Consider the following 27,316-nt stretch of genomic DNA (forward strand, 5'->3'; position numbering starts at 1 on the left):
GAGCAAGTTTGCTATAACTGAGGTACAAGAACAACATGTATTTTCCAGAAGATACAACCTGCTATTTCTGAAAGAAAGAATATATTACCTCTAGTATATTTACTAGAGGCAAATTGTATTTTTAATAGAAAGGGGAGGGGGTAATTAACAAATTATAATACTGATTCTCATCCATGGATGAACTTAGATATATTTTGCATTGATTTAGGCATTCTTTCAGGCCCTTCATGATTGTTTTATTAATTTTCAATGCCTTTGATTTATTCTCAGGTATTAAAATATTTTGGTTGCTGTTGATCATGTTTTTGTCCTTTGTTTTCGTTGATTTATTGGAACAGAGTTGATTTTTATGTTGATCCTGTGTCCAGCATCACTGCAGAACTCTCTTATTAGCTCAGTTTGTCTTTCCATTTTCTAACCTCATCTTGTACCATGCCCCTCCCCCACCATTGCTTTAACCACACTGACCTTAAATAGTTCCTAGAACTCCCCAAGCATTTTCCTTACTCAGAGCCTTTGTTCTTCCTGTTTCCTGTGCCTTTGAATGTTCTTCGGCTCTTCAAGTGATCAGCTCATTTTCCTTTATCTTTCAAGACTCCATTTAAAAATCAACATATCCAAAGAGGCTGTTTCTGACTCCACCATCGGAAGTGGGCTCTCCTTCATCCCTTTTCTAAAATCACCAACATCATGTTTATATTCTTTGTAAAATGAATCACAAGCTGGAAATACTTTATTTACTTATGTATTTACATCAAAATATGAGTTTCAGCGGGGAAGGAACTTATCATTGTGGCTCACTCTTGTCTTCTCTGCAGCTAGAATAGTGCCTGTCTGACAAACAGTAGCTACTCAGAACATATAAGAATAAAGAGAGATCTGAGGTTAATGATAGAAGATTCTGGGTTATAGCATAGAAGATACATTTCCAAGCATATAATAATATACTTTATATCCATTGTCAAAGGACACAAATAATATAAAATCATAATGAATATTCATGACAAAGAAAAATGGCAAAATTTTCTGTTCCCAGTACTGTTCAAGGTAGTATGCAGGAACAACCAAAAAAAAAAAAAAAAAATCATAATGTTATTGGCCACTAGGATTTAAACTATTTGTCATCTTGTTAGTCATATACGTATATTTTAACCTATAACATATAGGTTAAAAGCATAAACCAATACAAAAGAACTTATGAAAAATATCCAATAGTTTGGCAATCACTTGCTTCAGAAACTCAGAACAGTGAAGAATGGGACTTTTTGGTCAAGCTTCATTAACAGAGGGTTCTATTAATGAACCTTAAATCTGCCATAGTAAAGAAAAAAGTTATTCCGATGTGTCAAATAAATGGGTCAACTATCAGTAGCTGGTTTTGTCAAAGAGCACAAATGAGTGAATGAGTTAAGAAAAAAAGTTATGTGGATATTTGGCAAATGTAAAAGAAAAAAATTCTTGAAGTTTTGTCACCATGTGGATGCTGTGCTGTGTTCTGATATACAGTATTGCCCCTAATGTTCAACTGTATATCAAACTTATATGTGGAGAATAATTCCCCCTTCTTTATCCCTCCTCTCATACCAAGCTCCTCGGGAACGGCATCATTTAAAAGCACAAACTATCCCAGGGACCTCATTTATGGGGACATTTCCGTGTCTGTGTGTGTTGCTATTACTGGAATACTGCCACACTACCACTGCATCCCATTCTCCAAGGTTCTGAAGCATCCCTGAAACTCACTGAGGTCTCTGGATTCACCAGGAACTGTGAAAGATATCAGCAGCTATTGAGAAAACAATGCAAAATGAAGTGTAACCCTGGTTGGACAATAAATAGGGAATTGGGTGCTGAGGCCATATGCATCATCCTTGGTCACGCATCAAAGCTAAATGTCAGGTTTTGTACAGCAGTGTCGCATTTATTTTTATTTTATTTTACAAATGCAATGCCATTCCACTATTAAAAGCCCAACTATTCTTAAATGCTTCTAAATATATTTTATCTAAGTATTTATGTTAGATTTACTCTGAATATATCAGGCCTTTAGAGAAAAAACAGCAAATAGGAAATTCCTGATATTTACAAAGTATTTTCTCAGATTAATGTATCTTGTTATCACGTGCCCTTTCTTCTGCGATACAGTTGGTAAAATTTTAAGAGTTCATTAGAAAATAAATTGGGAACTAGGAGTGAGGCCTAGTAAATTAGGAACCAATACAACAAAAGTAATGACCTCTTAATCTAGAAGTAGCTTCAACTATAATATAAATGCTAGTTCCAAAAAATGAAATTATGACATGCGTGTTCAACAGGTATTAATAAATTACATGAAATCTTTTTATAATCTGAGTTAAGTATTCTCATTATTATAAACTAATACACACAGCTTTCTAATTCCAAACTGGGAAAGCTTACCTTATTTACCAAAATATTTTCAATTAAATTATTTTAAAACTTTACATGTATATTTCTATTATTACTTGAGCTTTTCAGTGTTAATTATTTAAACTAATCTTGGAACACCTTGCAAAATATGATTGGAATGAATCTTTCAGGAAGGAATAGCTATAAATTCAAGATGGTGGAAATTTAATTTCGATGCTGACCTTGAGTACGTCTAGGAGGAAAATTGGAATTCTCTTAACAAAATAAACCGGAGTTTAGTTTCTGTATGGAATGGAGTTTGAAATGAATATGGAATGAAAGTAAATATTTAGAAGATTAATTCCTTGAGCTTCCTCAATGTCTTAGTTTTGCAAGACTTTGAAACTATCTTCTCCAGGGACAAAAGAAAGTAATTACCTCTCCTCCACATGGTGTTTAATCATGCTCTATTTTTCGAAGAGCAGCTGTGCAACCCTGGCCAGGCTACAAATTAAACACACCTCCTTCAACTTGCCTAGATTTAAAAGATAATGAATATGTTGGGTGACAGAATCTGAATTCCAAAAGATTTTAATAGGCTGGAGCTATAGGCTGAAAATAAGATGAAAGTCAAAGATAAGTGTAAGATCTTATACTTGGGTCCAGGATACCAGTGAGCAGACTCAGGGTGCAGAAGATACGGCTTAATAGCAACACAATAGCAGAGTGGATTAGAAAACACAGCATTTAGAAGCTTTATTTGACAAAAAGCTAAATATGAGATAGTGGTTTGATCTGATTAGCAAAAAATTTAATGTGACTCATACTACATAAGTAAAAGGATTCATAATTTAGGGTTGATAAACAAAAAATAATTGTGATGGATTAAGGCCCTTTGCAAACAAATGTGATTACTGCTCATTTAAAGTTTCTTCAAACCAAGACCCAAAGGTCTGCATTGACATCATGTTCATTTTACTAGTTTTACTGAAACTTGAAGAGCTCCCCTTATGACAGAATTCACAAACTTGTGGGCACTTGGTGACACTGGACTATTATGTATATAAAAATATTTGCATATACAACACACATCAGTTAGTGAAACTGGCAGCAGCTAAAATGAGATGACAACAGAGAACCATCCATTTCGCTAATGGCACTTATTAAATCTACTTTACTTTCAGAATTCTGGAAAACTCTGAAACTGAACATTGCACAATACAGAAGGAAAAGTATGATCTCCCCCAAAATCACAAAAAGACATATGAGACATTTTTGAGGATTCACTCCAGATCATAAAGAGTGCACCATGATGCAAGTGCCAGGAGATAAAATGAACCTCTAAGCATATGTAAAAAGAGTGAGGTTATCAGTATCTACGTGAATATTCATTATTACAGAACTGGTGCATTTCCCCGGTGGAAAAAAAAGTGTTTTCTTGGCTTCTCTCTCTACAAATAAATCACTACAGTAAAAGCTCTCAAAGGAATGTCAGGTGGGTATTCTGGAAATATTTACCATAATTGATTTCTGTGGGTTTCTAAATGCTTTAGTCCAAAACCTCATTTATCAACTTTCTGTCTATTTCATTGTAATTGCAGAATTTTCTATTACTATATGCTGCCAGATCAAGGCAGTGCTGACACAGGAGCTCTCATGTTGGAAGGAGGGGAGCACATCCCCACACACCAGCCTAGCAATCCAGGCTCTTGACTGTAATTAAACTTACGGGGGAGTTATCCTTGTCTGATGGGGAAGGAGGCAGCTGATTTGTAGGATTCATTAAGTTTTAGCAGCCCTGCTGAATACCTGCATGAAAACTTTCTCTGAATTTTTGAAGTCTGTACACATTTGGCTGAATAAGAAAAGACTGAATGATTTTGTTCTGCAACAGTGGCACGTAGTATATTGCTCAGCCGTACTCTTGAATCCTAGAATCACTGGTCCCATTAATTGAATAATATAAACATGCTCTTTGAAGAGACTGATATACCAAATTTTGCTATTCTAATACCAGTTCACTGTAGTTAGAGATGTCTGGCCTGGGATCCCAAGACAGTAACATTTTCAATGGGTTGGTTACTAAATCTCTTGACTTCTGCATTTGGACCTATTCTTTATCTTTATCCTTTATAGTTATCCCTTTCTGGACTTGACTTATTTTGCCTTTGCACAGTTAAGCTTTGTCCCTGCTCTGCCTCACTTCCCCAGCTTTGACCATTTGCTTCTATCTTTGCCAAGAATTTTGAATCTAATTTTGATTATACTGTTTTTTCTACACTGACTACACCCCCTTAGCCCCAGTGGTGGCCTTGAAGAACCCTGATCCTGGATGCCCTTGTCTCTTACCCTTCTTCCACCCACTCACCCCTCCAATTGTCCAAATTTGGCCAATTCACATGATCATTTAATTTATGTGAGTATTAAATAAAAGTTGAGAAAACTTTATTTTCAAAAAGTAAACACCATTCAGACTTCTGAATACTCCTGTCTGAAATGTGTTCAGATCCTTTGGAATTCAAAACTATGCTCCTTGCCACATGGTTTTCCCTTTGCTTGATGAGAGACTATGGCTTTAAAGTAATGAAAAGCCATTTCAGTATAGATCTTCTAAAAAAGACTTTACCATAGGTAAATGAGACAGATGGAAGTTGTGTTTTATCTAAATAATACATTTACATTCAAGAAAAAGACTATTTAAGGAAAATGTATTAAGCACGATACAACCCCAAATAGCTTCGAGTAGCTGAGCAGATCCCTAGGTGGTGAGATTCACTTCATGCTCGTTCTCACCGAGCCCAGGTTCCACCAGATAGCGGCAAAACCCCACAAGCTCCACTTGCTGACTGGTACCCCCCACTCTCTCAAGCTGCCGTGGCTACTCCAGAAAGTTTCCCTCTCCATGGAAGATGGCAAGTGCCAAAATTTTGACTTTTGGGTATGTCATGCGGTGACTGCTAATTTTGCCCTTTCAGTAAAAAGCACGGAAAGATTTCTGCACAGAGTCTGAGACAAAGTCGAGAGAAGGAAAGGAAAAGAAACAGGGTCCTCAGGGTAAGATTTCAGGGGAATTAGATTTTTGTTGCCTTTCCTATCTCTACCTGTCTTTGATCTCTGGGCTGCTTATAATAATTTGACTACCTATTCCTTCTCACACCTTCTTTACTGTCTCTTGTGTTTTATTAACTCTACCTTTTAACTCCCAAATTTGACCTTTATTATGATCCTCATCTTAACAGAAGAAGATGCGAGATAAGGTCACAAGGCTAATAAGTGGTGGAGCAGACCATTAAGCTACACTGCCTCCAGAGAAATCTAAAGGTAGTAGTCTGAACTAGAGTTCACAGTGTTGCAGAACAAAATTAGTTCAGTGTATTCATTTTTTTCTGACTTCCCTTATTACAGGGTATGTGAGACTGCCAATAAACTAACATTATTTAAACCTGCAATACAGACGATGTTGAAATACTTGTCTCATTTAGACCCAGTTTCTGTGTTCTGGATTTTTCTGTGGCTATAGAAACCTTACTGTGGAGTATTCTTTGGAGGTATAAAACATCTTTTTACTTATCTGAAATATTCTATTAAGAATAAAAAAAACCCGAGAAGTTCCTTTTTCTCCATTCCATCGACAAAGAACATCCTCTTCAACCTGACTAGGTTGCTCACAAATGCATGTCCTCAGACTAATGTGCCCGAAACTGGGCTTCTCACATTCTCCTGCCAAACCTGCTCTCTTGCAATTTTCCCATCTCAGTTGGTGGCAATTGAATCCTCCCCCTTGGCCCAGGTCTCACATTTTGGATCATCCTTGACTCCTTCCATGCTCTCAAACCCCACAGTGCCCAGTCCTACATTGAATGAGGTGAAACAGGCAGAATGTTCTTTCTCTTGGTGGACGGCTGTGGTTATAACCAAGCGCTCTAAACCAAGCCTGCAGTGGATGGAGCGAAACTCACTCTGCCCCAGGCAACAACACCTGTCCTTCCTCCCTTTTTTGGGTCTAAGGGTGATGAAAGAGGCAATACAGACTGCTTCCTTGACTCAGGTAGTCCATCAATCAATGAATCAATCATCTGAACATATCCTAGGAAAACACATCGATGGCTTCATTTCTCAATCAGAGGCAAAGTGCTTCCAACCAGCTACAAGGCCCATCATGATCTGGACACCTCTTACCTTTTGGACCCTAGAGTAGTGTCCTGCTCTACATGTGGCTCTTCTGTTCCAGTCACGGTCTTTGGCTCTTCTTCCAGTGTGCCAGGTAGAAGCTTTGCCCCAGCTCTTCTCCCTACCTCGAATGTCCCCTTGCACCTCCTCTCTGCTCAGCAGTGATCTTGCCATATTTGGCTGGTTATTCAAATGTTACCTTCTCAGTGAGACTCTCCTGGCCACTTTATATAAGGATTTAGTTTAATATGCCCTCATTGCTTTCCTTCCCGCACTTTTCCTTGCTTTACTTTCCTCCTTAGCACTTCTGCCATTAAAGCACTATACAGCTTATCTATTGGTCTTATTTGTTGACTGTCTATTTCTACAATGTAAGCAGGCATGTTTGTCTGCTTTAAAAACTGCTGCATCCTCAGCACCTAGAGTAGTACATAGCCCAGAGCAGAACTCAAACAAATACTGTTGAAAGAATATGTCGTTGGAAATGAGTGAATAACTGTCAGGAAGTATAGATACATATGAAGTCTGTTAATGAGCCTGGATTTATGCTCTAGGTTTAGATCTCCATCATATTCATTTCTCTGAAAACATGTCTCCTAAGATTAAGCACTGAGAGTGTTAGAAGTCGTGTAATTCTTGCCTATTGTTACACCTTTAGTTTGTAGAAGTAGTTTAGTAACCTGGTGTATTTCTGAGATGACAAAGAGGGTTGTCCCTTGTTTGAAAATAAAGCATATCTGCTGTGGGGGGTTGGGGTGTGTGGGAGGGAAGAGGACACAGATAACAAACTCACATTCTCCTCTATGGGCAACCCCCTTGGGGGCTGTGAAATCCTGGGGAAGGGCAGCACTGAGATGGCAAATTCTGTCTCACTAAAGAAGCCTGCCAGATGGATGAAACTTAGTTTGCCAATTTAGTGCTTCATTAATTCTCTAACCACCCTGTGGGTGTGAAGGGGACTTCTGTACATTTTAAAAGGAGTTTTAATTGGGTTTTCAGTCAAGACAGTTTCTATAAAACAAAAATTAAGAGGAGAATTTTGGAAAGGTTGGAAATTGGAAGGGTTCAGTGAACACGTAATCTGCAATAAGAAGGAAGATTTCTTTGAGTTTGCATCTATTAATGAGACACACCCCATAATTAAAAACAACTCACAACTGAAAAGGTGTGACAGGGAAGAAAATAGTCAATTTTTTTTCCTTGACCGGAAAGTCTTCAACTTGAACTCTTTCTCATTTACCTGCTCTTATCGATATGCCAATAACTGAAGGTACAGAGAGAGCTTAGTGTAAACCTACCAGGTAAGATGTGAAATCTCTGTATAGCCTCATGGCCTATTTAAACAATTCATCCAATTTTGTCTCCTTTGAAAGACTTCCTAAATTGGAAAAAAACATGATGGATTAGGTTAGTTAAAATATTCTACTGGAATTCCTGGATTATAAATTTGATAACCTAATACAGACTGTAGCTCATGTCTCTTTCCTCATTAGTTCACTGGGTACAACAAAACTGCTTATGCAATGAGAAGTGATTTCCAGCCTCTAAAGTTTCCTTACATATTATATTGACAACACAGAATCTGGAAAATTCTGACAAGTGAAAACTGAGGGTTACCCATCAATAATAAAAATTTAAGTCTGTTTCTTCCTCAAAGATTAAGATAGGTATATATGTTATTTTAGTTACGTGACACATGTTTTAGCAGTTCTTTGAGAAAAAGACTTGTGGACAAAGCCTTTGTATAAATTGAGATCTTCACAAAAATTAGTATAAGCATTTCATATAGTTTAAAGAAAAATTGGAATGTTTCCCACCCTGTTGTTTTGCATTCCTAAAGTTCCAACCTCCTTTATGTTTCAATTCATCAGTGATTAAAAAATGATAATAAGCAGCAAACAACTCTATGAATAGCAACTTCAACTCTGTCATAATGCATTCAGTGGGGAAAAAATCTGTAATACCAAAATAAATCCCAGTGGTTGAAGTCTTAAATGCAAATTAAAAGTGTAAAATGATTTTTAAAAATAATATTGAATATTAGTTTAATTATATCATGTAGAGAACTTCTCAAAACATAATTCTAAGTTTAGGCATGAATTTTTTTTAACTTTCAGTATGTTTGATTTTATTATAGATTTAAAAGCTAAGCTATACATGACTGACAGTAGTCTTAATTTTGTATATTCTTGATTTTTGTAATACATAAAGATTTTTGCAAATCAATTCAGAAGAGGAATACTTTGATAGAAAAAGAAGCAAAAGAATTAATTGGCGATTCCAAAAAAAGTACAAATTGGACAAAAGCACAAAAATCCTTAGTGAATATTACCGAAATTTATGAAGAAACTTCGGAATTTCTTCATAAGAAAATGTGTATTCTATTTTCCTTGGATAGGATGTTTTATATATATATCTTTTAGAACCTTGTATTCTGAAGTATGCTTCACGTAAAAAATGTTCTTGTGGGAAAAAATAACTTTAACTAAAGGTACTCATTTAAAATAAAGCATCTTAGGGGCGCCTGGGTGGCTCAGTCGGTTAAGCCTCCGACTTCAGCTCAGGTCACGATCTCGCGGTCCGTGAGTTCGAGCCCCGTGTCGGGCTCTGGGCTGATGGCTCAGAGCCTGGAGCCTGCTTCGGATTCTGTGTCTCCCTCTCTCTCTGCCCCTCCCCCGTTCATGCTCTGTCTCTCTCTGTCTCAAAAATAAATAAACGTTAAAAAAAATTAAAAAAATAAAAAATAAAATAAAGCATATTAGATGGGAGGTTGGTTGGAGGTTGGGCGAAATAGGTAAAGGGGATTAAGACTACACTTGCAATGATGAGCACTGAATAATGTATAGAATTGTTGACTCACTATATTGTACATCTGAGACTAATATGTGAACTGTATGTGAACTGTACTGGAATTAAAATAAAAACTTAATTAAAAAAAATCAGGCACAGGGGTGCCTGGGTGGCTCAGTCAGTTAACCGTTCAACTTCAGCTCAGGTCATGATCTCATGGTTCGTGAGTTAGAGCCCCTTGTCAGGTTCTGTGCTGACAGCTCAGAGTCTGGAGCCTGCTTCAGATTCTGTGTCTCCCTCTCTGCCCCTCCCCTGCTCATGTCCTGTCTCTTTCTCTCTCTCTCAAAAATAAATGAGCATTAAAAAAAATTTTGGGGGGTGCACATGTGAAAAAATCCACTGTTTTGCCTTTCAGGGTCACAAAAAGATAAAAATAAGTCATAGTTCTCTTTGTTGGCAGTGATGCAGGCAAGATTTCTATAAGCTTCTTAAGAGCAAGTGGCATTAAAAACCAAAACACACAAAAACAGGCATACATTTCATCCAGTAATTCCATTTAGGAGTCTATATGTATGGAATTAATCAAAGATGACACAAAGCCTTTGTCAAAGATAAGTGCAATGATACGTATGAAAAATGGTCGTTGAAGCACTACTTGGAATATTAAAAAACTGAAGAAGCCTACATTTCCAACAACCAGAGATTGTAAATTGTGACATATTCATACTTGGCAAGCAAAGACAATAATGCTGCATAAGATACCATCCAACCTGTAAAATGTTGATGATATGTTGTGAAATAAAAAAATAAATGGGATGTTGATTGTGATGCAGATTATAATATGGATAGATCTTCACCAAACTGCTCATATTAGCTTTTTCAAGTTGGTGATATAATGATTTTCGAAGTTTTATGCAATGAGTATTGTATTTATAATTAGAAAGAAATGATATCTTGTAAAAGTTTTAACGCTTTACAACAGCAAGTAATTTCTTAATGTAAAATAAATAGAAAAACCTCAAGCTTACATTTTTTAAACACCTGATTATAGGAGAATAATAATCCTCAGGCATTCACTAAGCCTGCCATATATTATACGTATGTGTTTGTGGTTTTATAATAATTAGTATATGATAAACATATACAATAATTTATTTAATAATTAATAACAAATTAGCTCTTAGTTTAATAACTAATAACAAATATTGTCAGTTAATATTAACAGACTATATTATTAATTAATATTGGTAATTAATAATTTAATTGTGAGTAAATTATAATACATTTATTAATTTATAATAAATTTAAATAGTATTTTAAGGGATGTCCACTTTGCAAAATTCTTTAAATTATGAGCTCCTTTAAAATACATTCTGTTCACTAAACATTCCTTAAAAATTCTGTGTGTCAAATACTTATGATATATTAATGTTGATATATATTCCTAATGAACCACTCAATCACGTGTGCTGAGAATGGTTTCTGCCTTCTTAGCATGTTGGGATGCAATTTAAAATGTGAGATATCCAGGGCTCCTGGGTGGCTCAGCCAGTTGAGCATCTGACTTGCCTTGAGCTCAGGTCCTGATCTCATGATCGTGAGAGGTCATGAGATGGAACCCCATCAGGCTCCGTGCTAAGTGTGGAGCCTGCTTAGCATTCTCTCTCTGCCCCTCCCCTGCTTGTGTGCTCTCACTCTCTCTCTCTTTCAAAATAAATAAATAAATGTTTTTAAAAAATAAAATAACAAAAATTGAGATCTCTGATTAACATGAATCTTGGGGCCTAAGCAGAACAAGGTAGATAGAACTTCACTTTTTTCTCTCTATATATAGCAGGACCCATTTGTACAGAAATACCCCATTCTACTTCCATAATGCTTTTTATGGGACGGTCTCTAACGTCCATTATGGAACTAATTAGGAAACTCCTTACTATCGTTAAACCCAACCCCTCTGGTTTGACCACAACTGCTATATAGCAGTGGAAACAAAATTTGATAGCTCCTTGTCTGTTTTAAAGGAGGAAGTAATGAATAACTTCCCTAATTAAAACCACTATGATTTGGTGGGATTTTATTTTTCTTTAACAGGGAGGACAGGATAATTACACAGATTGGAATGCAGCCAAACAGTAAAGCTAACTGCTTGAAAGTGAAATACCGTGCAAGGACTCAGCTTCCTTAATAAGCTGTTCGGTGTGGGGGATGGGCACAAGACACGTACTCAGGACTTTCCCGAGTGGCTTGTGAATTGAATCTACCCCTGAAGATAACCTAGATATAGATTTTTAAATATAAAACTATAGTAAAACTTTGGTTTGCCAGCATAATTCGTTCCGGAAACATGCTTGTCATCCAAAGCACTTGTATATGAGAGTGAATTTCAAGAACCATGGTCTCAGTTGTGATCATGTGATGTTCAGCATCACATACTACTCGTAGTGCAAGATGTTGCTTGCTTATCAAGTTAAAATTTATTAGAAATGCTTGTTCATCTTGTGGAACACTCTCAGAACAAGTTACTTGCAATCCAAGGTTTTACTGTGCTCCGTGTTCCTTGGTAATTTAGCCTAAGAAATAAGTAGACTGTCTTATCAGTGTCCAGGATTTTCACAGGCAGTGCTGCAAAGGATATTATTTTGTGCTGGGTTCAGACTAAGACTGGTACAGGCAGGTGGACCATCTTTATTTGTCGGTTGATTAATTAGAGTTGGTTTTGAGTCAGTTAATGACATGACTGTCACCAGGGCAAGTAGGAGTGTAGGTTTATAGGACAGGCAGTAATTAGTGTCTCCAGATGTTTTACATGAAATCTAGTTAAAACACATGGACAAAATCAAAACAGAAGCAATCACAGTACCTATGAGAAACTGCTACCACATTCGGATCCATATCTAAAATGCTAAGTGGGCATAGAGGGGCTTCATAGAAACAAACATAATTATGGAGCATGACGTTGAGCATGGGCTTTGCTGCCTTGGACTGTGAATACTAGCATGGTGATGACAAATTGTCTTGTGACAAATACACAATAGGACAGAAGAAGAAAGTAATTTGGGTGCTGAGATTGGCATCACAGTGGGGGCCCACAAGAGCAAATCTTTACCAGTTGTTTTGTATCATTTCATACAAAAGGATGTTTTGGAGAGGCAGAGAGTAGGAGTGGTAGAAATTGAGAGATATCTAAAGTTTCCCAGAGTCTATTTTGAACCTATTCTTAATTTCAGCAGTACTTTTTCATCTTTTTTTTTTTCCCACCCACTCTACTATTTTATGAGTGTAACATATTTTCAAATTCTTCTAGTTCCTTGTTGAGGGCAATGTGTATCTGTCAAAAATTAAGGGTACAGTTAAAGAGGTTAAAATAAAAATAGGTGAAGTAGTATTTATTCAAAGTGTAATTATTAAACACTTATTATGCACAAATCATTTTATGTATCATAGTAACTGACATTTAATTAGCACTCAGTAAATTTCATCTTTCTTGTTTACTACTAAGGATAAATTCTCTCAGATACAAAGATGTTAAAAAATATAGAAACAATAATTATAAACAAATGTAGTATGAAATTCTAGGAGAAGAATTTTTTTATCTGTGTTCCAGAAAGATCTTAAGGATTCAGGCCAATGAATATATTGGGAACAGTGTATATTTTTGTACTCACATGTGTATATATTTTATAGAAAGTGAGAATCAATACTATTCATCATTCTTTTTCAAAGACTCAATCACTACAAAAATGCAAAGAACAATTGGTTGAAGGAAGAGAATGAGGATACCAAATAAGCTAGAGAACATGTTGATTGATACAGACATTTGTTAATAATTGCATCTGGAAAATATTTTAAAAGATTGTATATTTATTTCCTGCTTTTGGAATGGCACAGAACAATTCCAAGACAAGACTAATATCCATTGGGAAGACTTTCTTTTCCCAAATAGAAACTGGGTCATTAAAATATTGGGAAGGGAATAGGTAAAAATAAGAGCTAATGAAGGGACTTGGAATGTCTGGGATATTAGAGTCAGTCCACTCCTTCATAAAAGCAGTGAAAACATGGGAGAAAAACATCATACAAATCAACTCTTTCAGAATTCTAAAAATTAACCAAAGACTTGTAACAATCTTGAGGAGTGTTTATTCCAAAAAAAGAAATTGCTGAACCTCAGTAAGAACAAGATTTATGGCTCTTAAACTTGACCTACCCCATGCCCTTCTCCCGAGTTCTACAGTGGCCTTGTAAAACAATAGCCTCAGAGCCATGAAGCATGAGGGCAGGCTGGCCAAATTCAGAGTTCCTCAAATGGTTCCATTCCCAGAGCATTATCACTATTTGATCTGTCTCAAAGCTGCTTGGAAAATCTTTATTCAAAAGGCATTGTCATTATTTGACCTGATCAGAGCTCAAAAGCCCTACCTCCAGGGTGTATGTGGAAAACAACCAACAAAGATTATTTGATATCACAGACACTTGCAGCATCAGTTGGGGCAAACAAGAGCCTGGACAGAAAAATAAAAGGAGATGTTCATTGGGGTCTTTGAAAAGATCTGATATATTACCAGGGATTTGGAAGTCCACATATATTAGCAGGGCTGTGCGCATGTGAGGAAAAACCCAAAAATGCCCCAATCTCTCATCTCTGGTTGGTCTTGAGGCCCTGTACAAGCAGGAAGTAAAGGCAAAGGCAGAATTATACATTGCCTGAGCATTACTGGAGTTCCAGAACACAAATAAAGTTCCTTGAGAAAGGATAGAAGACTTACTGGCTCAAGGCATTTAGGAAAGTATCTGACCAATCATTTCCTGACCACTTAGTTAATAATAGACTTCAGTGGCTGACCACCACAGGGAATACAGACTTTTCAGAATTAGTTCCGGAAAGTCACTAAACAACCCCCACCCAATAAAGAAATAAATCCAGCAGCAATAACAATAAAAACTAACAACAACACATCATGGGGAAGGGACCTGAATTCCAGTTTTGCCACGTTATATGTTCTCAAATATACACTTTCCAAGAGGAAAATTATGGTTCAAACACAGGAAAAAAGTTATAAATAGAAACTGACCCTAATGGGACCCAGATTTTAGAGGTACTAGACAAAAATTTTAAATTAGCTATTATTAATATATTCAAAACTGAAGAAAATCATGTCTGAAGAATTAAAGGAAAGTATGACATTGATGCTTCACCAAATAAAGAATATCAATAAAGGAATTTAAAAAATGTTTTTAAGAACCAAGTAGAAATTCTAGAATTGAAGGTACAATGACTGAAATGAAAAATTTACCAGAGGGGTTTACATCAGATTCGAGCTTGCAGAAGAAAGAATTGGAAAATTTAAAGGTAGCTCGATTGAGATTACCCAGTTTAAGGAACAGAAAGAAAAATGTCTGAAGACGAATGAACAAGATCTCAAGGAGCTGTGGGACACCATCAAGCATACCAACATAGGTAAGATGGGAATCCCAGAGCAGAGGAGAGAGAGGGAGGGGCAGAAACAATATTGGCATAAATCATAGACACAAACTTCCCAAATGTGATGAAAAGCATCAACCTATACATCTAAGAATCTTAAATTTTAAGTAAGAGAAAGTCCAGGAGATCCACATTTATTCAGTCTGTCAAAAGACAAAGAAAGAATCTTAAAATCAGCAAGAGAAAAATGGTTCACCGTGTATAAGAGATTCTTAATAAAGCTAACAGCTGACTTCTCATTAGAAACCACGGAGGCAAAAGACAATGAGATGAACATTCAAAACGCTGGAAGAGAGATGCCTGGGTGGCTCAGTCGGTTAAGCATCCGACTTCGGCTCAGGTCATGATCTCACAACTTGTGAGTTTGGGCCCCACTTCAGGCTCTGTGCTGACAGCTCGGATTCTGTCTCCCTCTCTCTCTGCCCCACTTGCACTCTGTCTCTATCTCTCAAAACTAAATAAACATTAACAAAAATAGTTTGAAAGCTAAAAAGATGAGGGGCAAAAAACCCCCATATAAACAGTAAGCGAAAACTGAAAGGAGAAACAGACAATTCAAAATCATAGTTGGAGAATTTAATCTCTCACCTTCAAAAATGGATAGGACAAGGGCGCCTGGGTGGCGCAGTCGGTTAAGCATCCGACTTCAGCCAGGTCACGATCTCACGGTCCGTGAGTTCGAGCCCCGCGTCAGGCTCTGGGCTGATGGCTCGGAGCCTGGAGCCTGTTTCCGATTCTGTGTCTCCCTTTCTCTCTGCCCCTCCCCCGTTCATGCTCTGTCTCTCTCTGTCCCAAAAATAAATAAACGTTGAAAAAAAAATTAAAAAAAAAAATGGATAGGACACCTAAGTAGAAGATTAATTAGGAAGCAGAAGACTTGAACAATACTCTGAACCAGTTAGACCCAAAAAACACCTATAGAACACTCCATCCAACAGCAGCAGAATACACATTTTTCTTCATTGCACATACAATATTCTACAAGAGAGACAATATATCAGGTTATTAAACAAGCCTCAGTATGCTTAGGATAATGAAATCACACAAAGTATGCTCTTTAAGCACAATAGAATTAAATTTGAAATCAGTAATAGAGGGAAATTTGAGAAATTGACAAAAATATGGAAATTAAACAGCACACTTCGAAATAACCAATGGGTCAATGAATAAATAGCAAGTAAAGCTTTAAAATTCTTTGAAATGAATGAAAAGTAAAACGCAACATCCTAAAACTTATGGAATGCAGCTAAAACAGTGCTTAGAGGGAAATTTATGGCTGTGAACATCTGTCTATATTGAAAAAGAAAAAAGATTTTTTAATCAGTGGCCTCATCTTCTACCTTAAAAAACTGGGTGAAAAAAAGAGCAAACTAAATGTAAAGCAAGCAAAAAGAAGAAAATAAACTTAAAAGTTAGAGCATAGGGGTGCCTGGGTGGCTCAGTTGGTTAAGCATTCCACTCTTGATTTCAGCTGAGGTCATGATTTCACTGTTCATGAGATTGAGCCCCACGTCGGGCTCCTTGTTGACAGCTCAGAGCCTGTTTTGGATTCTCTCTCTCTCCCTCTCTCTCTGCCCCTCCCCTGCTCATGAGTGCCCTCTCTCTCTCTCTCTCTCTCTCTCTCTCAAAATAAATAAATAAACCTAAAAAAAGTCAGAGCATAAATAAATGTAATAGAAATTAGAAAAGCAACAGAGAAAACCTAAAACTGAGCTTGGTTCTTTGAAAAGATCAACAAAATGAACAAAACTTAGCTAGACTGACCAAGAAATCAAGACAGGATTCTCAGATTACTGAAATCAGGAATAATAAAGGGGACACTACCGTTGAACTTACAGCAGTAAGGAGAAAAAGGATTATAGGAGAATACTATGAACAACTACATGCTAACAAATTAGAAAACATAGATGAAACTGACAAATTCCAACAAAAACACAAAATACCGAAAGTGATTCAAAAAGAAATACAAAATTGGAACAGACCTATAGTAAGTAAAGAGATTGAATTTGTAATTTAGGAATTTCCAGTAATTAAAAAGTCCCAAGCTCACATGACTTCATGATTAATTTTACCAAACATTTAAAGAAGAAATAGTATCAATTCTACACACGTTCAAAAAAATTGAAGAGGAGGGAACACTTCCTAACTCAGTGTGAGGCCTGTGTTACCATGATACCCAAAGCAGACAAAGACATCACAAAAGAGACTACAGAAAGGGAGAAAATATTTGCAAGTCATATATCTGAGAAAGGACTTGTATCCCAAATATGTAAAGAGTACATAACAACTCAGTGATAAAAAGTTAAGTAACCCAATTAAAAATGGACAAAGGATTTGAATAAACATTTCTCTGAAGAAAATAAAGACGTTATTAAAAAGTCCATAAATAGATGCTCAAATGCATTTGTCATTAAGGAAATACCAGTCAAAGCCACAATGAGATAACAATTCACACCCACTAGGATGGCTATGATCAAAAAACAGACAATAAAAAATAAAAATTAAAAAGAGACAGACAGACAATAAAAGATAAAAATTAAAAAACAGACTGATAATAACAAGTGTTGGCAATAATGTGGCGAATCTGGAACCCTCATACATTGCTGGTGGGAATGTAAAATAATATGGCAATTTTGGAAAATAATTTGACAGTATCTTACCATGTTAAATTTCATTCATAAATATATGTCCAAGAGAAATCTAAATACATGTCCACCAAAAACTTATATAGAATGTTCATGGCATATTACTCAAAATGGTAAAAAAAGTGGAACCAACCAAAATTTTTATCACGACAAATGCAGAAACATAATTTGGTATATGCATACAATGGAATATTATTTTTGCGATTCCATTTGCATTATGGGAAAGATGGAATACTTAAGAAAAAATCTTGCATTTTAGCACTGATGTTCAAACTTAATAAAGGTTTTCTTTCAATGCCCTGTTCTCTGAATGTCATACTTAGATCAATTTAAGTAGCATCCCTACCAGAAACCTGTCTTTGGTGGCTGTTTTCTATATCCCTAACACAATAGTATAAAGTCATTAATGTTCATCATGTTGTATATTTTCAGCCAGCAGTGGTCAAATGACCTTTCTAAGGTTGTGTATTAGTTTGTTCTCACCATTACTCCCTTGACAGTTCCAAACCTCAATTGTTACTTTACAAATAACCAAGAAGGTGAAAAGGCAACAAAAGCCTCTCATGACACCTTGCTGTTACTTCATGATGGAAAATGGTCACATTGGGGCACCTGGGTGGCTGATTTGTTAAGCATCTGACTCTTGATTTCATCTAAGATCATGATCTCACAGCGGCATCAAGCCCTGTGTCAGGCTCTGTGCTGACGGCACGGAGCCTGGTTAAGATTCTCTCTCTCTCTCTCTCTCTCTCTCTCTCTCTCTCTTTCTGCTCCTCCCCCCCACCCTCATCTTGCACACTGTGTCTCAAAATAAATAAATAAACTTAAAAAGAAAAGAAAAAGGTCATATTTATTGTAACATTTTTTCCCTGTGTTGTTTAGAACATATTTCCTCTTTGTCTGAATTCCCACGGAACATGTGACAAGAGACATACTTGCCTTTGTTAATGGCAAAATATACTTAATATGTTTAACTCCCTTCTACCTTTCCTTTCCCTAAATAGAAGAGATCTCTCAGGTAGTGTTTACATTTAAGCTTCAAACTCTAAGTTGGAAAAATATTTGTCTGCAATTAATGAAAGTGTCATGGCTTTCTTACTTTAGATTCTTTTTAAATGGTGAATTTAAAATTCCCTCATCTAGGGGCGCCTGGGTGGCTCAGTCGTTAAGCGTCCAACTTCGGCTCAGGTCATGATCTCATGGTTCACGAGTTGGAGCCCCACGTCGGGTTCTGTGCTGACAGCTCAGAGCCTGGAGCCTGCGGATTCTGTGTCTCCCTCTCTCTCTGCCCCTCCCCAGCTCGTGCTCTGCCTCTCTCTCTCTCTCTCAAAAATAAATAAAAACATGAAAATAAATCAATAAATTCCCTCATCTCTAAAATAGCTAATAATAGCTCTTTGTGGAAGATAAGCTGAGAAAAACAAATTAGAAACATCTAAAAATATGTCTTATCATTTCTACAACCATCTTTCTGAGCAAACAGAGATTTTCAAGCAAACAGATTTTCAAACAGAGCTTGTGACAAAAGCCTATGTGCGATTATTTTATTAGAGAGCGCAATCTCAGGAAAGGAGGAAAGAAAAAGGGAGGTAGCGTAGAAGTGAGAACAATGTATGTGTGATTACAAAGGCTGTCACCGCTTGGTACCAAGCAAACCGCACAGATTTTTGACGATATTTCAGGAGACTGGATAAATCACTGAATCTCTCAGGACAACTGGTTTGGGAAGAGGAACAGAAGAATTTATCTCCCAAAACTCAAAGATGTAAGTCCCCCACACATCCAAGCAAAAGCGCTGGGGCTGCGAGAACACCCTTCTACCCTATTCCCCAGCGCTAACCGGAGAGCTCAAGGGCAGGAGGCAAGAATTGCACAGCACAGACTGTAGAGAGAAAACAGGCCAACCTGAAGCCCATCAGAGCCCGTGCAGTGCTGGTGGCCTCAGCAGCAGGGGCCTCAGAGGCAGGTGATGCTGACAGGGAATGAGATGAGACATAGAAGGTGTTGATTTGCCATCCTTCAAACCAAAGCCTGTGGATAGAAATGCAGCACGTTTAAGTTCATGTTTAAGTGACAGATTGGAGCGATTATGTTATTGTTCTGTTCTTGGGGAAAAGTGTGCAAAGGCTTGATTACAACCATGTCAAAAGGACCATAAAAATTAAAAAAAAAAAAATTTAGGACATTTCAACTAAGCACAACTTTTGCCTTTCACTATAAACCTTTGTATGTATTGCAATTCTTGTTAATCAGCTCACTGTAGTAGTCACCTCATACTGACGAAATAAAATACCATAGACTGGGGGGTTTAAACAACAAAAGTTTAGTTTGTCACAGTTCTGGAGGCTGGAAAGCCCAAGGTTAATCATCTTGCCAATTCCTGGTTCCTGGTGAGCACTTTCTTCCCAGCTTATAGGCAGCTGCCTTCTCAGAATTTACAGTAAGAATAGATGAAATGTTTAAATAAATTAAAGCAGGAATAAAAAAAAATAAAGAGCAAGAGATTATTAAAAGTGGTCACTCATTTTTGAAAAAGAACCAAAATAATTTCTACATATGACAAAATTTAATGAATAATATTAAAAATTAAACAGAGGACTTAACTAGCAGAATACATTCAATTGACATAAAAGATTATAGAATATATCTGAACAAATTACAAAGAATGTGGGGCACCTGGGTGGCTCAGTCGGTTGAGCGTCTAACTTTGGCTCAGGTCATGATCTCACAGTTTGTGAGTTCGAGGCCCCTGTCGGGCTGTGTGCTGACAGCTCAGAGCCTGGAGCCTGCTTCGGATTCTGTGTCTCTCTCTGTTCCTCCCCTGCTCATGCTCTGTCTCTCTCTCTCTCTCAAAAATAAATAAAGATTAAAAAAAATTACAAAGAATGTAGCACAAAGAACACAGATACATGGAGACATGAAAGGCCACAGGGAGACAGTTCAATATATGTCTAATTAAATTCACATAAGGAGTCAATTTTGAAAGAATATTTGTCATTATAAAAACATAATTTTGCTCTACTATTCTTAAAATATAAGAATGATTTTTTCTAATTTTTTTAATGTTTATTTTTGAGAGAGAGAGACAGATAGGCAGAGCATGAGCAGGGGAGGGGTGGAGAGAGAGGGAAACACAGAATCCAAAGCAGGCTCCAGGCTCTGAGCTGTCAGCACAGAGCCTGTGCGGGACTCAAAACTCATGGACTGCGAGATCATGATTTGAGCCAAAGTTGGGCGCTTAACCAATTGAACCACCTGGGCGCCCAAATACAAGAATCATTTTCTGGGGACAGGGGAGGACCTGGGTAGCTCAGCTGGTTAAACAACTGACTCTTGATCTCAGCTCAGGGCATGATCTCAGGGTCGTGAGTTTAAGCCCTGTCTTGGGCTCTGTGCTGGGCATGAAGCCTACTTTAAAAAAAATCATTTTGTTAGGATTTAAAAGATGTCTAATAATTATTATATCTGAATTTATTATAAAACACATTTGATTTGTAAAATATTTTCACAGTAAACACTCAAGCCAATTTTTTAGTGCTTTTCTCTCTCTCTTTTTCCGCCTCTATTGCCTGTCTGTCTCTGTCTGTCTATATAAAGATTAGATAGATAGATATCTGGTCATAAACCTGATATGCACGTATAAGTTGATAAATATAATCTTATGTGTGTGTGTGTGCATGTTTATTATTTTGAACCATATGAAATTGCCATTTGGAGCGTCAAAGAGTCACATAGAGGCAATTTTATATGCTTAAGCCTATATATACATATTAGATTGAGGATGCATTATATTTTACAGTAGCCTTTCTGCATAAGGGCAAAAATATATTTTTCTCTAAGGATTCTCCGAGTTCTATCTCACATCCGGTAGCCTGTATGATAGTAACATTTCTTCAGGATTGTAACTCCCACACGGGGTTACAAAGATTAGCTCTCCTCATGATAGTGATTCATAGTACTTAATTGGCTTTGTCAGACACTCACCTTTATGTTCCCATCTTCCTCCCTAACAGGCAAATTTCTAGATCTTTTATTCCTCCAAAATCTGCTTAGAGAAATAGCTATGATACCCTTGCCATTTATTTTGGCTGCCAAGTGTTAGTAACACCTGATATTAGATTCATTTAAGATGAAGATTGGAGACTGGCTTGAAATAATCCATTAGATTATTCTTCTCCCATCCTTCCTACTACTACTGGCATCATTGGTAGTAGAAGCGGGTGCAGGCACTGGATGAACTGTATATCCCCCTCTAGCTGGTAGCCTAGCCCACGCTGAAGCATCTGTAAATCTAACCCTCTTTTCCTTCCACCTTGCAGGCGTTTCTTCAATCTTAGGTGCTATTAATTTCATTACTACAATTATCAATATAAAACCCCCTGCTGTATCTCAATATCAGACACCTTTATTTTTCTGATCCGACCTAATTACTGCCGTCTGGCTACTCCTACCACTACCAGTATTAGTGGCCGGCATTACCGTACTACTAACAGACCGAAACTTAAACACCACCTTCTTTGATCCCGCTGGAGGGGTCCTATCCCATGTCAGCACTTGTTCTGATTTTTTGGGCACCCGAAGTCTGCATCCTAATCTTGCCAGGTTTCAGAATAATTTCACACATCGTCACCTATTACTCAGGCAAAAAAGAGCCCTTTGGTTATATAGGAATAGTCTGAGCATTAATATCTATTGGCTTCCTAGGTTTCACTGTATGCGCTCACCACATGTTCACCAGGGGAATAGACGTTGACACACGAGTATACTTCACATCAGCCACCAGAATCGTTGCTATCTCCACAGGGGTAAAAGTATATAGCTGACTTGCCACCCTTCATGGAGGCCACATTAAATGATTCCCTGCTACGCTATGAGCCCTAGGCTTTATTTTCCTATTTACTGTAGGGGGCTTAACAGGCATTGTACTAGCAAGCTCCTCGTTACATATCGTTCTTTGTGACACATGCTATGTAGTAGCTCACTTCCACTATGTATTATCCACAGGAGCAGTATTCGCTATTATAGGAGGGCTCACTCATTGATTCCCCCTATTTTCAGGAAATACTCTCGGTAACACCTGAGCAAAAATCCATTTCACAATTATATTTGTAGGGTTAACACGACGTTCTTTCCTCAGCACTTTCTCGGATTATCCTGAATACCTCTACATTACTCTGACTATCCAAATGCAATACAACTTGAAACACAATTTCCTCTATAGGTTCTTTCATTTCTCTAACAGTAGTAATATGAATAATTTTTATAGTCTGAGAAGCCTTCGCTTCCAAACGAGAAGTAGCAATAGTAGAACTAACCACAACCAACCTCAAATGGCGGCATGGATGTCCTCCTTCATATCATACATTTGAAGAGGCAGCCTATGTAACCTTAAAATAAGAAAGGAAGGAAGCACACCTCTAAAACTTCCTTCCCCAATACCTTTCAAATTACATAGCCTCTGAAAACTCTTTTTTGTTGTTGTTGTTTACTTGTTTTTGAGAGAGAGAGAGAGAGAGAGAGAGAGAGAGAGCGTGTGCACAAGTGGGGGAGGGGCAAAAAGAGAGGGAGACACAGAATCTAAAGCAGGCTCCAGGATCTGAGCTGTCAGCACAGAGCCCAAAGGTGGGGGCTCGAACTCACGAACCACAAGATCATGACCTGAGCTGAAATCAGGTACTTAACCTACTGAGCCATCCAGGCGCCCAGCCCATGAAAACGCTTGTAAGCCAGATCTATCTCAGAACTAAAAGAACATGAACAATCTAGAGGAAAATTATTCCACGTATACACAGATATCAAGAAAAACACTGCTTTCATCATGCCATCTCAAACACTTTCAAAGGCCTTCATTGCTTACATGGTACATTCTAAATCTCTTATTCAGTGTGCAGATTCTTCTGAAACCTGCTTCCAGCCCCCATTTCAATCTTACACCCCAGTAACCTAAGCATCTAGCACATGGCTATCAGTTATCACCTCCAAAAATAAGTTGGATCTTTAGCCTACTCCGGTAAAAAATATTACTACCCCAGGAAAAAAAAAAGCCCAAAGTTCTTAACGTGTTATTAACAAGAAGTAGGGGGGAGGGGACTGTCCTTACCCCACAGAACTCTTAATTTCTGTAGAAATTACTTGCTGTAGAGCCCCATGCCTTTCGTCATGCTGTGCCTTTACCTATAAGCTGTTCTCACCCACCTGGTGAAGCCTGGTCCTCTTCAACTGTCAACTCCTCAGTGAAGCCCTCCCTGACATCTTCAGCAGAGTTTGAGGTTTTTGCTTTATGCTTTCTTAGTACTTTATTCCTATCTCTGCCTGCCTATCCCCTTAGACTACAAATTCACTTTTGGCGGGTGTCATGCTATCTGAGTATATCGGTATCTGCCACATAACCTGGTGCTGTGTCTTCCTGCTGAATGAATGAACCAGCAAAGGAATGAAAGGCCAATAATGCAAGGTAGTTAAGAGAAGTAATGCTAGACTGCTAATATTTTACTGTCTAACCCAAAAAATCTTAAACAGTGATAACACAGTCATAGGAGAACAGTTTCTGTGCTGCTATTATGCCAGTTGAAAAGCTTCTTCTGGTCCTTCCAGGGACTACAGTTGTACATCTACAGGACTGATTAGTCCCCTGATCTCACAGTTTGATTTATGTGCATCATGCACTCCGTAAGGAAAGCCAAAGGAGATCCACTTCACTGTGAACAGTGCTCATTAGAAACCACCCTCCAGCTAGGCCAATGCACAAAGCCTCAGGGAACACTAAAGGAGATTTTTTTCCTTTTAAGCACAAATTGTGTTTTCATTTTTTTTAATGTTTATTTATTTTTGAGAGAGGGACAGAGACAGAGAGACAGCAGAGAGAGAGGGACACACAATACGAAGCAGGCTCCAGGCTCTGAGCTGTCAGCACAGAGCTCCACGTGGGGCTCAAGCCCACAGACTACGAGATCATGACCTGAGCTGAAGTTGGATGCTCAACAGACTGAGCCACCCAGGCACCCCCAAAATATTCTATTTTTTAAATGACCACATACTATCTGAAAGTATAGATGTAGAATCATTAATTTAACCAATTTTTTTTTAATTGCAGAGACTATTCTTTCTTCACTGATTTAATTTTGTCTAATACTAAGACTCTATATAAGCCCAGGCCTGCTTCTGGCTTCTTCATTGTGTTGGAGTCTTAACCAACTGAGCCACCTAGGTTCCCCCAGCACAAATGATTTTTTTTTAATGTTTTTTTTAATATTTTATTTATTTTTGAGAGAGAGAGAGAGAGTGAATGGGGAGGAACAGAGAGAGAGAGAGCGACACAGAATCCAAAGCAGGCTCTAGGCTCTGAGCTGTCAGCACAGAGCCCGACGCGGGCCTGGAACCCACCAATTGTGAGATCATGACCTGAGCTGAAGTCAGACATTTAACTGACTGAGCCACCCAGGTGCCCTAGCACAAATTATTTTTTAAATATAAAAAAACAATGTGTATGTTTGTCTTCTTAGTGGAAGTGTGATTAATTTCCATAATGTGAGAATATAATATGTGGATTACCCACGTAAGTTTTATATTTTAAAACAAATTCAAGAAAGAAATATATAAACACTACAGGAATAAATATTACATATAAATTTTTTACACTTCCTTTAGATAATATAGAAGAGATATCAACCTGCCCACATCCCAGTTTTATAATAAAAATCTAGTTTTTAATTAAAAACACATTGAACTCTTTCTTCCCATTTTTAAAACTGTTCAAAAATTATAAGATTTGAAAGGCTTTTGGTAATAGCGAGCAAGTCCTGCCATTAACAAATGCCAAGAGCATAATAAAACACCTAAAATGATAAGGTACTGGTGTCGGAGCTGAATAGCCCTTTAATTAGAAAAAGTTCATGTATTAGTATTCAACATTAAGCAGTGATTAATAGATACACCGTGTGCTTTTTTAAGTAGGGTAGATAACATGTCCAATTTTAATGTAAATTTAGTGACAATATCAGCGTGTTTCTCTAAAACGCTCTGTCTGATTAGTTTCAGAGGAGTAAAAAAAAAATCTTGATCAGTGAGCACATCCGTAAAATATTAATACTAAAACTCCTTACATAATTGTATTCTCTGAAATTGTTGCCGTGGCTGGCTGGGAGGTTTTCATGCTCAAAAACAACATGTTATAAAAAATGAAATCCAAATGAGGTGCTCGCTCTTTTCTCCATCCTAGAAAAACATCTACTCTTACTGACCTCATTCCTTGCTCTCACTGACTGATCAAAGAAAAAAAAAGCCTATTTTTTTTTCTGTCTTCTTAAAGAAAGCTCTATTTTGACAGGGTCTTTTTTTTTCCTTCCCTCCAGGGAATCTTTAAATAGCCAGGTAAGAAGAATTCTCAGAGTAAAAGGTACAGGGAATGTGAAAGCAAAAAATGACATGTGGGACAACTTTTTCTCAACTTTCACATTCAAGGAGCTCCGTTTTAGTAATGAAGATACCATGTTCCCTCAAATATTGCTGTCAACATTGAGTAAATTTCCCTTGCCTATTTTATTAGAATACTCGTCCTGTCTCACAGCTTTATCTACCATCCAATTCTATCTATTCACCTTAGACTTATATTTCAATGCCAGACTCTTTATGGGTGAATTCCATATTCAATTCCACAGTCTAAGATTAAACTTATCTCCTCATCCCCAAAAGTAGCTCTCCTCCCAGGGTTCCCTGTTTTCCCTTGACACTCGCAGCTGGTTATTCAGGCTCGAGACATTGACAAGACCTAGCAGTCCTTTCACTTCAAATAAAAGTTTCCTTCAAAATGTTTTTCAAGTTCTGTTTTAATCTAGGTGTTCCCCAAAAGCTAAACCATAGACCAAAGCTTGTGTAAAGGTCATTAAAAAAATTTTTTTTAATGTTTATTTATTTTTGAGAGAGAGTTAGAGAGAGAGAGAGAGAGAGAGAGAGAGAGAGAGAGACAGCGCCAGCAGGGAAGGGGCAGAGAGATGGAGACACAGAATCTGAAGCAGGCTCCAGGCTCTGAGCTGTGAGCAAAGAGCCCGACGTGGGGCTCGAACTCAGGAACCATGAGATCGTGACTTGAGCTGAAGTCGGACACCCAACCGACTGAGCCACCCAGGAGGCCCCAAAGGTCATTTATTTTATTTGGGAATATAATCTTAGAGGACAAGCATGAGGGCAGTAGTTTTGAACAGGGAAAAACCAATTTGAAAAATGTGCTTTTGTGAGCTGCCATCCTTCAGTCTCATAGGAACTTCTAAGGAGCCTTGTGAAACATGTTTGAGAACTAATGGCCTGGGGCAATAGGGGAGGCAATTCATCCCTTGATCCCTATCCCCATTACCTAAGGTGTAACCTAAAGTAATCTCTGGTTGTGCATGCATAAGGGCCAAGTAAGGTGCCACAGGTATCCCACACAGTTGTGCCAAGTAGTCCCATAGCAGGAAGAGTTCCATGGTCTCAACCCACAATGAGATGTTATAAGTCTGAACCAAGGTGAAGATGGTGAAGCATTTAATGGAACTCGCCAGCAAAGCAGTGGTTGGGATAAGACATGAACTAAGAGGGTATGAAATGGCCAGGACAGCCTATCCCTTGCACCACTCAGATCCACCCATATGCCCTATTAGGTAAAACCTGTCACTGAGTCCCCTTCAGGGTAGTGATAAGTTGTAATCTCTGAAAAGGCTTAATTCCGGGGGTTATTGGAATGAATTACACTCTCACTATTGCAGGCAGTGCCAAGGTCATAACTGATATTTATCATCTCCTTCTTTACTACTCATTCTGTTTATTTTCCTCATGCTAAGCCAACACTCTGGCTGGCCTAGTTTTCTTGTCTGCTGGAATGACCTTG

The 27,316-nt window shown here is 37.7% G+C and overlaps 1 protein-coding gene and 1 pseudogene across 2 annotated transcripts in view; both read left to right on the forward strand.

Annotated features, from left to right (window-relative positions):
* PTPRO (protein tyrosine phosphatase receptor type O) overlaps positions 1 to 27,316 on the forward strand; it is a 245,359-nt gene that overhangs the window by 36,306 nt on the left and 181,737 nt on the right. The window lies entirely within an intron of this gene.
* LOC128316358 (cytochrome c oxidase subunit 1-like) lies at positions 21,285 to 24,730 on the forward strand (annotated as a pseudogene).

The sequence above is a fragment of the Acinonyx jubatus genome, chromosome B4, assembly GCF_027475565.1.
Source record: "Acinonyx jubatus isolate Ajub_Pintada_27869175 chromosome B4, VMU_Ajub_asm_v1.0, whole genome shotgun sequence".
NCBI lineage: Eukaryota > Metazoa > Chordata > Mammalia > Carnivora > Felidae > Acinonyx > Acinonyx jubatus.